At 46.7% G+C, this 11,935-nt stretch overlaps 1 pseudogene; it reads left to right on the top strand.

Annotated features, from left to right (window-relative positions):
* Positions 1-27: 27 nt before the first annotated feature.
* On the top strand, positions 28-127 carry LOC150065869 (U6 spliceosomal RNA; annotated as a pseudogene).
* The last annotated feature ends 11,808 nt before the right edge of the window (positions 128-11,935 follow it).

Below are 11,935 nucleotides of genomic sequence, written 5' to 3'. Positions count from 1 at the left end.
CTTTCAGCAATTTTTTAGAGGTTAATTGGAGATAAGAGTCTCACGGTACTAAAATTGGACCGGTACAGAGATTAGTGTGGCTTCTGCCCAGGATGACACACAAATTCATGAAGCATTCTGTATTTTTATAAAATAATGTTTATCAAAATGGACTCCAACAAATGGAAACAGGGGTTTTTTTTGGTTACTTTTTCTCTTCTTTGTCATTGTTTTTGATTTCTACCGTTTTGTCTTGTAAGTCTGTGTAAGCTTACCTATTTTAGAGGATAAGGGGAAAGCACAGAAATGGAGAGACAAAAGGTGAACAGATGCAGCAGGGATACTCACTAGACACTATGTTGAAAATGAACTCTACAGCTAGTAGGGTCTGAAGGGAAAAACACAGAAAAGGAGGGAAGAGGCAACACTGTTGAAAAAGTACTCATTACTTGACTTGTGTAACTGTAACCCCTCTCTATACCACCTGTACAATAACAATGAAGAAAAGAAAAAGAATTTCATGGCTAGCTTTGAACTGTGGGCTTCCTGAGTAGTTAGAGTTACAGGCATATATCAGAGCCCAATCTTTTAGTAGCATTCATTCATTTGATTTGCTTTTGGGGTGTTTCTTTTGTTGTTGTCTTGCTCATTTGTTTTATAGTGCCAGTATTGGGGCTTGAACCTAGTACCTGAGTTCTGTCTCTGAGTCTTTTTCTGCTTAAGGTACTAGCACTCTATCACTTGAGCCACAGCTCCACTTCTGGATTTTTGTGGTTAATTGAAAGTAAGAATCTCTTGGATTTTTTTCCTGCCCAGGGTAGCTTCAAACAATGATCCTCAGACTTCAGCCTCCTGAGTACCTTGGATTACAGGCATCAGCCACTCATATCCCACAATGCTCATCTGTTTTAAAGTTTTATTTTGAGCAAAACTTGAAGTTACTTCCATGTACAGCATTGCTTATTCTTTTTGGCCAGTCCTGGGTTTGGGCTCAGGGCCTGAGCACTGTGCTTGGGTTTTCTCAAGGCTAGAGCTCTACCACTTGAGCTACCAATTCTGGCTTTTTTTCTATATATGTGGTACCAAGGAATCGAACCCTAGAGTGCTAGGCAAGCCCTTTACCACTAGGCCAAACTCCAAGGCTCCCAGAGTTGCTCATTCTTGATACCCTTTATATCTGCCCATGAGGAACAGTTTAGGTTTAAGTAATGACCTAGGTTTGCTTTCATGTCTTACAGATAAGAAGCCCTTGCTTCTTAAGTTGGTACCTATTTTTCCCTGTTCCCAGTCTCCTGGGCAAAGGGGGGCAGGGTCTGAGTCTTCTCCCATTCCTAGGCTTATTATGGGAAGTAGGAAGTTGAAGACCTGGGCTAGATTCCAGCACATTACTTGTTTTTTCCCATACCACCATCTCCTAATCTACTGCATGCCATAGCCCTTGCTTAGGGTTAGATTATTCCTATAAAAACAGTCTGGCCTGCATCTGGGCAAAGTGTCACCCATCCTAACTCCTCCTAAAGCCAGGTTAGATGGCTTCTCATCTAACATGGCTGAAGTTTGCTTTTTCCATCCACAACTTATTTATTCCTCCTTATGGCTAAGTGGGGCTCAGATCAAAGGCTGAGAGAACACAGAGAAGAGAGAAGAAAAAGCTTCATGGAGGAAGGGACTTGTCATTTAGGCCTTGAAGTAGAGGGAACGGCCTGGACAAAGGGCAGGCAAACATAGGCCATATCCAGGGAATGATGTGGGTCAGCTGATGCATGACGGGGGCAAGAGGAGACAAGGCTGGCCAGGGAGGCAGCGGCCCCAGAGGCCTATGAATCACACTGAAGCGTCCATTTCATTGGGTGCCTTTGAGGGACGTTGAGTTCTCAGTTTTCTGTGGCTTGGGTATGCCTACCCTCTGGCTCATGAACCCTGTTAGAGGACCAATCTGGGCTAAACTCGGAGTGCTCCCCACTCCTCTCAGATATAACAAAGAGGATTTAAGCCCACTGCCATGTGTCCTTGATGGATGCATAAGCCAGTTTCCTCTCTCTGGATAGCAAGCTGATTGTTTAAATTCAATACATACAATACATCTACTAAAGAATTACTTACAGATGAACACCAAAATATATGTGCAACGATGTTCACTGAAGCATTGTTGGAAGGAAACTGGAAAGGAGCCAAGTTTGCTGGCTTAAATAAATTATGGAGCTGCCATACAATAGACCACTATGCAGTTGAGTGGGAAATAAAAGAGAATGACTTTGATTCGATGGTGCCTGGCACACAGTAGGCATTTCATAAGCTCCGAGACATCTCCAGGTGCCAAAAAAAGGGGCAAACTGCAGAACAATAATTTCTCCTTTTCCTTTTTTCACAGTGGTGTGGATTTTGCATGCCACCACCTCCCACAAAAAGCCAATAAACACTAAGCTGTTCAGGTAGTCTACTTGAAAGGATGAAAGGGAAGATTTCACTCTAAGACCTGGCTATGGCTGCCTAAAGCTGGAAGAAGTATCCAGCTCACTGTAATGAACAGTTCTCTTTCCAGAGTGATGGATTATAGTGAGAATGGCACAAATGATACAATCTAGTAAAGCTTAGGAAATTGTACACTTACAGTGAATAAATTGTGTGTGGTGTGCAAATTATACCTGAAGACACTTGCTGGAACGTACTCATAAGTTGACATGCTGAACTGAAACTCATTTATCCAACTACTTAAATATGACCATTAAAAATTTTTTATAAAGCATCACTGTAGGTACTGAAACTTTAAAAGCATATAACCAATATAGTTTTCTTAATCTGTGTGTGTGTGTATATATGTGTGTGTGTGTGTGTGTGTGTGTGTGTGCGCACGCGCGCACCAGTATGCCAGTACTGGAGCTTGAACTCAGGGCCTGGGCTCTGTCCCTGGGCTTTGTCACTCAAGACTGGCACTCGACTACTTGAGCTACAGCTTCACTTCTGGCTTTTCTGCTGATTAGTTAGAGATAGGAGATTCACTCACCATCTACCCTGCCTGTCTTTGAACTGTGACCCTCAAATCTCATTGCTATGATTAGCTAAGATTACAGGTGTGAGCCACTGATACCCAGTATAGAAACAATACATTTTTAAATGGAGACTTAAAGTGATACTTGCTCCTTAGACAATTCAGAAAATCTAAGTGAATATCAAGAGGAAATATTCTTATCCTCCTAGTCCCCCAAAAAGAACCTAAGACCACAGCTGGCCTGGCAGGCTGAGCAGCCCCTCTTCCAGAGCAGTGTGGCTGAGACTTGCCCAGTTGGTGATTAACAGGCTGCTGTGGCTGGGCTTAGACCCCAAGGTCAGTGACCACCAGTCCAGGGTCTCTGGCCCCAGGTTAATGATCCCATAGGTCCTGCAGCTTTGCCTGCCATGTAGGTTTGGACCTTGGCCCTGGTCCGAGCCCTTTAAGCCCCAGAGTGGGGAACCCTCATACAGGACATCAACAAATGGGAATCAGGCTGGGACAACATGGGGTGACTTGGTTCCTTGCCTGGAAGGTGATGTGTGGGTTCAAGAGGACTCAGGTGCAAGAGGAAGATCCCCTAGGAAAAAAAGCACTCCCCTTTTGCCATGTCTGGGCTGGCTTTATCACTGACTTCCTGGACGGCTTTGGGCACTTCACCTCCTGTCTCCCTAAATGATCTAAGTGTCTCCATGTCCATAAAACAGGGAAGGCCCCTCACAGTCTGACTCTAAGCTTCATTTTCAGCACAGCACTCCCAGTGCTGGCTGTACAATCATATCTGGAATGTACATGTCCCTAAGCTACAGGTAAGAGGAGAAGACCAAGTCACCCCTACAGGTCCTTCTGAATCAGAGAGCCCAGGACCCCTGATTTTAGCCATTCAGAGCAACAGACCAAGCCAGGGAAACTGAAGCTTGGAGAGGGCCAGTCTGCTGAAAGGAGGCATTACTGAGACTCAAGCATACATCCAGCCCACTCCAAAGCCAGTAGAATCAGGCAGGAATCCTGGCATGGCCTGACAGGAGCAGGACGGCCCTATATGGGCTGAGGTTTACAGTTGTTAAACCAGCCAAACCCATGCCAAGCTGGCGTCAGGAGTCTCTGACAGGAGGAGGTGCCAAGAAAGCCTTCCAGACAAGTGGAGAAAGACTGTAGCATCTTCCTTGTACCACATGAAACTCAAGTCCAGCATGGGTTCTCTGACATGGGACAGCTGGCCTCCCCACTAACTTACTTCACCAGTCTGTCTTGGCTCTGCTCTTTGCTGCACCTCCATCTTGATCTGGGCTGTTCCCTGGTCCTGCTCAGTGCCACACACATAGCAGCTACCCAATGTCTGCCACAGGATGAACTGATACAGCTCACATTCCTCTGCAGACCCTGGGTTCCCTGGACACAAGACCACCCCCCCTCAACCATCCCTAGACCCTTGTTCTCTCTGGGACTGACTGCAGACTAGTCTCTATACTTCTGTGGGTCTCTCAGGCTGATTAGCATTCACCAGGCATGGCCTCACCCTCACCCTCCACCCCCGGCCACCATGTACAAAAGGCCTTGGCTAGGCTTAGGAGACACCACCCTGTGCTTTTCCTTCATCCCAAACACTGTTGTTCAGGATTTCCCAGGCAGCCAGCCATTCTCAGCCTTCTCATGCAGTTTGTTTGCTTTTGCTAATACTGTTTCTCTCTCCAGTTCTCCTGGGAGCACTCTGAGCTAGGGCTCTGCCAGCAAGGACAATGGCCAGTAAACAGAGAAGTCAGTTATGAAACCCAGTGAAACCGGACAGGGCCTAGACAAGTTCTGGTGAGCCTTGTGGATAGAAAGTACGCAGCCTTTAGAATTGAGTGGCCTCTGCTCCTGTGATCAAGGCTTCAGTTTCCTCATCTATAAAAGGAAGGAAAGTGAGACTGAGCCCAGGAAGCAATGAGGGGACACGAGGCCTGACATGGGGTGGAACCTCCTCAAATGTGAACACTGTCTATCTGAACAGTCTACTTTGTTTACACCAAGGCATGGAGACATCTGCCGAGGAGGTGGGAAGGAAGGCTATGGGTCTTGTAGGTGGATGTGTGCTCAAGGCTGAGCTGTGTGGCCTAGGGGAAGCTCTTTCCCTCTCTGAGTCTCAGGTGATTCATCTACAAATAAGGACAATGATGTCCAATTGCAGAATATGAAGGGGTAGGGAGATGGGGGGAGGGGGCCTGGAGTAACTAACTATCCAGAGCAGGGCTGAGTAGCAGTCATGGTTATCAGCCTCTCCTTGTCATAACAACACTAAGAAAAAGACAGTGACCACAAAGCTAGTACCTGACACGACAAACCTACAACTCACGTCTCCAGACAGGCCAGAGCCAAGGTCTAGGTCTCTATGGAGCAGGGATCCCTAACAGGGCCAGCTGGGCCTCTGCCTTGGCCAAGTCCATCCTGGGTGTGGATAGCAATTGGGAAGATGGCCAGTGAGTCTTGGCTGACGCCATCTTTAAGAGGCCAACCATCCCATGGACTGAAGCCACTGGCCCTCTCCCAGCTTCTGGAACCAACCCCGCCTCATGCAGTAAGGCAAGGCAGGAAATCCAGGAAGGTCCCCGACCCTACCACTTCCTGACCCTGTGTCCTGGAAGCTCCTGGTTTGGCCATGGTGTAAGCCTGGGGCCCTTTGTGCCAGGACCCGCAGCAGCAGCTGGCTCTCACCTGCCCTACTGGAGGAGCTGCCGCGGGGAGATTTGGGGATACAGAGAATTGTGTCCTAGCCCCTCCATCCTGTTCCTGCCCTCCCTTTTCCCAGGTTCCTAGACCCTGTCAAGGGAGCCTAGGCATAAACACAAATAAGAACATGACAAAGAGGACCAGCTACAGACACAGTGACTCTGGAACCAGCAGAAGACTCTGCTGGCAAAGGAAGCCAGGGTTCATGACACCCCAAATGCACAAGAGAAGCTATGGATGAGCTCTACAGAGGGAAGACTTCCCAAGAGGGAGGAAAACAAAGGGAGTGACCTATAGGTGTGTTTCAGAAAAGAGCTCCGACAGAAAAGTCTGGGGGCATCTACCCCTGAACGTTAAGCAACTCACCCTGGATCTCTGAGCTTTCATTTTCTCATCTGTCAGTGGTGGTTACAGTACCTTCTTCCTATGATTGCTTTAAGAATTGAAGGAGGTAAAATGCATGGAGATTAAACATAAGTAAAGAAAGTTGCTACTAGGCAGGTGTGGTGACACCAGGTGTGGTGGTTCAGGGAAGCAAACCAGGAGGATGTCCAGTCTGAAGCCAGCTTGGGCTATGTAGTGCGTTCTGAGCCAGCCTGAAGTAACTAGCAAGACTCTGTCTCAAATAAGAGAGCCAGGCACCAGTGGCTCATGCCTGAAATCCTAGCTGCTCAGGAGACTGAGATCTAAGGATCACAGTTCAAAGCCAGCTTGGGCTGGAAAGTCTGTGAGACTTTATCTCCAATAAACTACTCAGAAAGACCCAGAAGTGGAGCTGTAGCTCAAGTGGTAGAGCACTAGCCTTGAACACAATGGCTCAGGGATAGCATCCAGGCCCTGAGATCAAGTCCCATGACTGGAGAAAGAGACAGAGGCAGACAGACAAATATACACACAGAGATTACTATTGTTATTTATATTATTTATACATGGGTAAGTTTCTACCTCAGAGTCTCAATTTCCTTGTGTGTAAAATAAAGGTAAAATGCCTTTTTTTTTTTTTGGCCCGTCTGGGGCTTGATCTTAGGTACTTGAGCACTGTCCTTGGACTTTCTCAAGGCTAGAGCTCTATCACTTGAGCCATCGCACCACTTCTGGTTTTTTTCTATTAATATGATACCAAGGAATCAGACCCGGGTCTTTGTGCATGCTTCACAAGCACTCTATTACTAGGCCAAACTCAATTGCTGCAGGGCTCCAATTACACGAAGGACCTAAAGTAGTCAAATCCATAAAGACAGAAAGTGGAATGACAAACTGGGTGCCAGTGACCCACACCTGCATTCCTAGCTACTCAGGAGGCTGAGAACTGAGGATCATGGTTCAAAGCTAATCCAGGCAGGAAAGTCCATGATAGTCTTATCTCCGATTAATCAACTGAAAACTGGAAATGGAGCTGTGGCTCAAATGGCTAAGTGTTAGCCTTGAGCAAAAAAGCTCCAGGATAGCACCCATGCCCCACAACCCCTCAAAAAACAACAAAAAAAGTGGAATTGACAGTTGTTAGGAGTGGAGAAATGAGGGGAAGGGGGTTTGTGGATATACTATTTAAAGGGGTCCAAGTTTCAGTTCCATGTGATTAAGAGTACTGGAGATGGATGGTGATTCTAAATGTAAAACATAAGTGTATTTAATACCATGTAACTATATGATCAAAATGGTTAAGATGGCAAGTTTCATGTTGTGTGTATTTTTTTTTTTTGCCAGTCCTAGGCTTGGGCTCAGGGCCTGAGCACAGTCCTTGGTTTTTTTTTTTTTCCTCAAGGCTAGAGCTCTACCACTTGAGCCACAGTACTACTGCTGGCTTTTTCTATGTATGTGATACTAAGGAATGGAACCCAGGTCTTTGTGCATGCTAGGCAAGCACTCTACCACCAGGCCAAACTCCTGGACCCATGTTATGTGTATTTTACCCCAATAAAAACAATTGGTACTGTATGCTAATGGCTTACCTCTATAATCCTATCTACTCTCGACCTCTTGACATCAAAGACCATGAGACTTTTATTTCCAATTAAGTAGCAAAAAGCTGGAAGTGGAGCTATGGCTTAAGTGATAGAGCACTAGCCAGCCTTAAACAGAAAAGCTAAGTGAGAGCATGAGGCCTTGAGTTTAAGCCCCAGAACAACAACAAAAACAACAACAACAAACACACACACACACACACACACACACACGCACACGCACACGCACACGCACACACACACACACACACACAGCATCTGGGGAGGATGGAAGTCCACTGGCTCTCTTCCTTCTTCCTTCAAGAAAAGGAGACATTCAGTAGTGAGGCAGCCAAGAGAACTGAGCTAGCAAGTAAACCAGCTCACCCCTAAGACCTTTCAGGCCCTGGGATTCCAGGCCACAGAAGGAAACAGGAAAAGGTAAGCATTGTTTATATGCCTGGCTAAGGACCCCTTCTGCCTCTATCTAAGGTTCAAGTTCATCCTTCTCCAGGCCTTGTCCAGGCTGCTGGAAGCTCCCCAGGCAAGCCATTACCCTGTCAGAGACAGTGCTGGTGAAAGTCATCAGTCCTCCAGGTGCCAGCCGCTCACGCCTGGAATCCTAGCTACTCGGGAGGCTGAGAGCTAAAGATCCAGGTTTGAAGTGAGCCAGGACAAACAAATCTGAGACTCTTATCTCCAATGAACCAGCAAAAAGGCAGAAGTGGAGACGCGGTTCAAGTGGTAGAGCATCAGTGTTGAGCCAAAAAAGTCAAGCAAGAACACAATGGAATTCAAGTCCCAGACAGCTTCACTGTCCTGGGTCAGAGTGACCGAATCTGGAGACTGAATTACAGAGTGAGGGCTGTGCATGCAAACTGAACCCCCAGGAAACTTCCATGGCCCCTAATGCAGACAGAAGTCAAGATTCCTAAGTTTGGTGTCTAAAATTGGAGAAGGGGATGCCCACATGTCCTCCGCTGACCACTGACCAATGCCAACATCTTCTAAGGCATTTAACCTTGCCTCTGTATGACTTCAACTTCCTGCCTCCAGAAGACCTGGGAACCAGCCTTGATTCTTTCTTCCTGTGTGAACTTGGGCAAGTTTTTGGCCTCTCTGAGACCAGTCTTTTATATGATGAGGCAAAACAAAGATCATGAGTTCTGGGTGCCAGAAAGGCTCAAGAAATTTCACCTACAATCCACAGCCACCTCTCCTGAGCCTCCAGATTCCTCAGCAGCTCTCAGCAAGTTCAACCTCTGCTTCTGCATCCCAAATCAGGCGTGCCATCTCCTAAGGCCCAGAACCACAGTGACCACCATGGATGAGAGAGCAGCTAGGACTGCGTGGAGGAAAATTACTGGGCTTTGTTGGTCCCAGCCCACGCTGGGGGGCTGGATCTAAGTAAGGGGATCTGAGGGGTGTGGCAGGCTCTTCCTGAACCATGCACTTGACCCTATGACTTGACCCCTGTCTAAGCTAATGGGGTATTGGGGCACACTCCAGGCCCCACTACTGCTCGGGGACACGCCCATTCTTTGGCATCCAGAGATGGGGCGGAGGAAGGGAAAGGAAAAACAGGCGACCTTTTGTGAAGAGGAGAAAAATGACTCCAGCTGCTGCTTGCTGGAGCCCTTAGGCATTGCCATGACAGAGAGGATCCCACTGTGGCCTCAGAGCCTGCCCACTGCCATAGCTCAAGTCCCACACGACTGGGACCATGTGTCTCAGTATATACATCATACCATGCCATGCCACATAGCCCATGACAGGAGGATGCACATCTGGCCCTGGGTTCCTCATGCCCTACTCTGGTGTGTGTGTGTGGGGGGGTCTACCTTAGCATCCTATGTCACTTTCCCCTTGCATGGTGTCTCATGCACAGCCAGTCCACAGCACCCATCTGGTCCTAGCTCTTAGCAGTAAGTGTTATAAACAAGAATCGCCATTCATCAACCATGTCTCTGGCTCCAGGATTCACAGCCCAAGGGGTAGGAGGTAGTTTCACATAATGGCTAAAAAGAATAGGCTCTATGTAACTCTGCCCAGAGCCTCAGCTTCCTCAGCTACAAAATGGAATGGTATTAATCCATCAGGAGCATCCCAGAGAATGCGAGTCCACCATGCATGTGAGCTACTCAACCCTATGCCTGGTGTGGAATGAGTGCTTCTAAATGCTGACGAGGGCCCCATACCAGTGGCCCATGCCTGTAATCCTAGCTACTCAGGGTGGTGAGATCTAAGGACTGAAGTTTAAAGCCAGCCTGAGCAAGAAAGTCCATGAGACTCTTATTTCCAATTTACTGTCAAAATGACAGAAGTATACATGTGGCTCAAAGGATTGAGCTCCAGCCTTGAGCAAAAAAGCCAAATAAGAATGAAAAAGCCTGAGTTCAAACCCTAGTACTGGCATACACACAAACATACACATATACAAACACACACATACACAAACACACACATAATAATAATAATAATAATGTTGACTAGGGCTGTTGGAATGTTCTACATGTTATGTGCTGGGCTCCCTCCCACATCCCCAGCTCCTCATGGAACACTTTGTACACACTGGGAAAACTCAAACAACACCCTGGAAGGGGGCGGGGGATGATTCTCCCCCTCTTGTACTGAGGAGAAATCCAAAGTTCAGAACACAGCAATAATTTGAGTGGGGTTGTAGGGCCAGAGCACAAAGTTGGGAGGAGAATGAGGATCTAGGCATGCAGAGGCAAAGTCGATGAGTGGTTAGCTGTGAGGTGAACAGGATACTGACTGCAAGGAGCATAAGGGATTCTTATGAAGTGATCAAAATGTTCTGAAGTTTGGTTCTGAAGATGGGTGCACAAACAAGGCATGGTGACACATGCCTGTAGTGTCAATACTCAGGAGTATGAAGCAAGAGGATTGAGTCTACCCCCGCCTGGGCTACAGTGTGAGACCCTATCTCAAAACACACAAACACACACACAAACCAAAGTCAGATAGTTGTGTAATTAAGTTTATTAAAAAGCACTGAATTCAGCCATGTGCTGGTGGCTCACACCTTCTAATCTAGCCACATAGGAAGCTGATCATGGTTCAAAGCCAGCCCAGGCTGAAGTCTGAGACTCTTATCTCCAACTGACCACCAGAAAACCGGATATGTTGCTGTGGCTCAAAGAGAAAAAGCTCAGGAACAGCACCCCGAATTCAAGCCCCACAACAAAAAAGAAAAAAATAAATCCAGAAGTGGCTCAAGTGGTAGAGAGCTAGAGAGCTAGTTTTGAGTTGATAAAGTTAAGGACAGTATCCAACCTCTGAGCTCAAGCCCAGGACTAGAATACACACACACACACACACACACACGCACACACATACACACACATACACACACAAAATCATTGGATTAATGATGAATGAAAATGAGTAAAATAGTTGTTACAAAAATATGTGTGATTTTATTTCAAGGAACTATGCAAACCATATTTCTACAATATTCTTTTCTTCTTTTCTCTATTTTTTAAACTTAGTCTTATTTAGTGTGTGTGTGTGTGTGTGTGTGTGTGTGTGTGCACTGCAGCTTGCTCTTTTGGCCTGGGCACTGTGCTCAAAGTCAGCACTGTACCACTTGAGCCACAGCTCCACTTACAGCTTTTTGGTGGTTAACCGGCGATACAAATCTCACAAACTGTCCTGCCTGGGTTGGCTTTAAACAGGAGTCCTCAGATCTCAGCCTCATTGGCTGTTGTTGTTGTATTTTAGTTTTGTTTTGTGTTTCAATGACCTTAATAGTAACAGGTAATGAGATCCATTCTTTCCCAAACAAATCAAGATCCATTGGCATTATTCTCCTTTTTTTTTTTTTGGTCTGCTTTTGTTGTTGCTATCATTTTTTAAATTTATTGTTGTTGTTTTTAAGCACAGCCCTTCCCATGTATCACTCTCCAAAATCTTCAGCAAGAGCTTTCCCTTGTCAACCACTTATCCAGCCTGGAGCCACTAACCCAAAGGGCTGCTGGGAAACACCTCTGTAGCTCAGGTGTGTGGAGGAAACTCCCCTAGGGAGCTCAGACAAAGGACAGTTTCCCAGGCCACACCTCCTGTGCCCAGCCTCTGAATCTGAAGGTTGGAGTGAGGCTCAGTCACCAATGGAAACCACTCAACAAAGCACACTACCTTCCTTTCATACTTGAGGAAACTGAGGCCAAATAGGAAACGGAGTGCTCATCAAATCTGCTAGATCAAGCAGTAGAAGAGCCAAGACTGGAACTGGGGCCACCTTCTTCTCCCTTCTCCTTTCTTCCTCCGTCCTCCTCCTCTCTTTCCACAACTC

Source organism: Megascapheus bottae, chromosome 3 (assembly GCF_031878675.1).
Source record: "Megascapheus bottae isolate mThoBot1 chromosome 3, mThoBot2.hap1, whole genome shotgun sequence".
Taxonomy (NCBI): Eukaryota; Metazoa; Chordata; class Mammalia; order Rodentia; family Geomyidae; genus Megascapheus; species Megascapheus bottae.
This window is presented reverse-complemented; position numbering and strand designations above follow the sequence as displayed.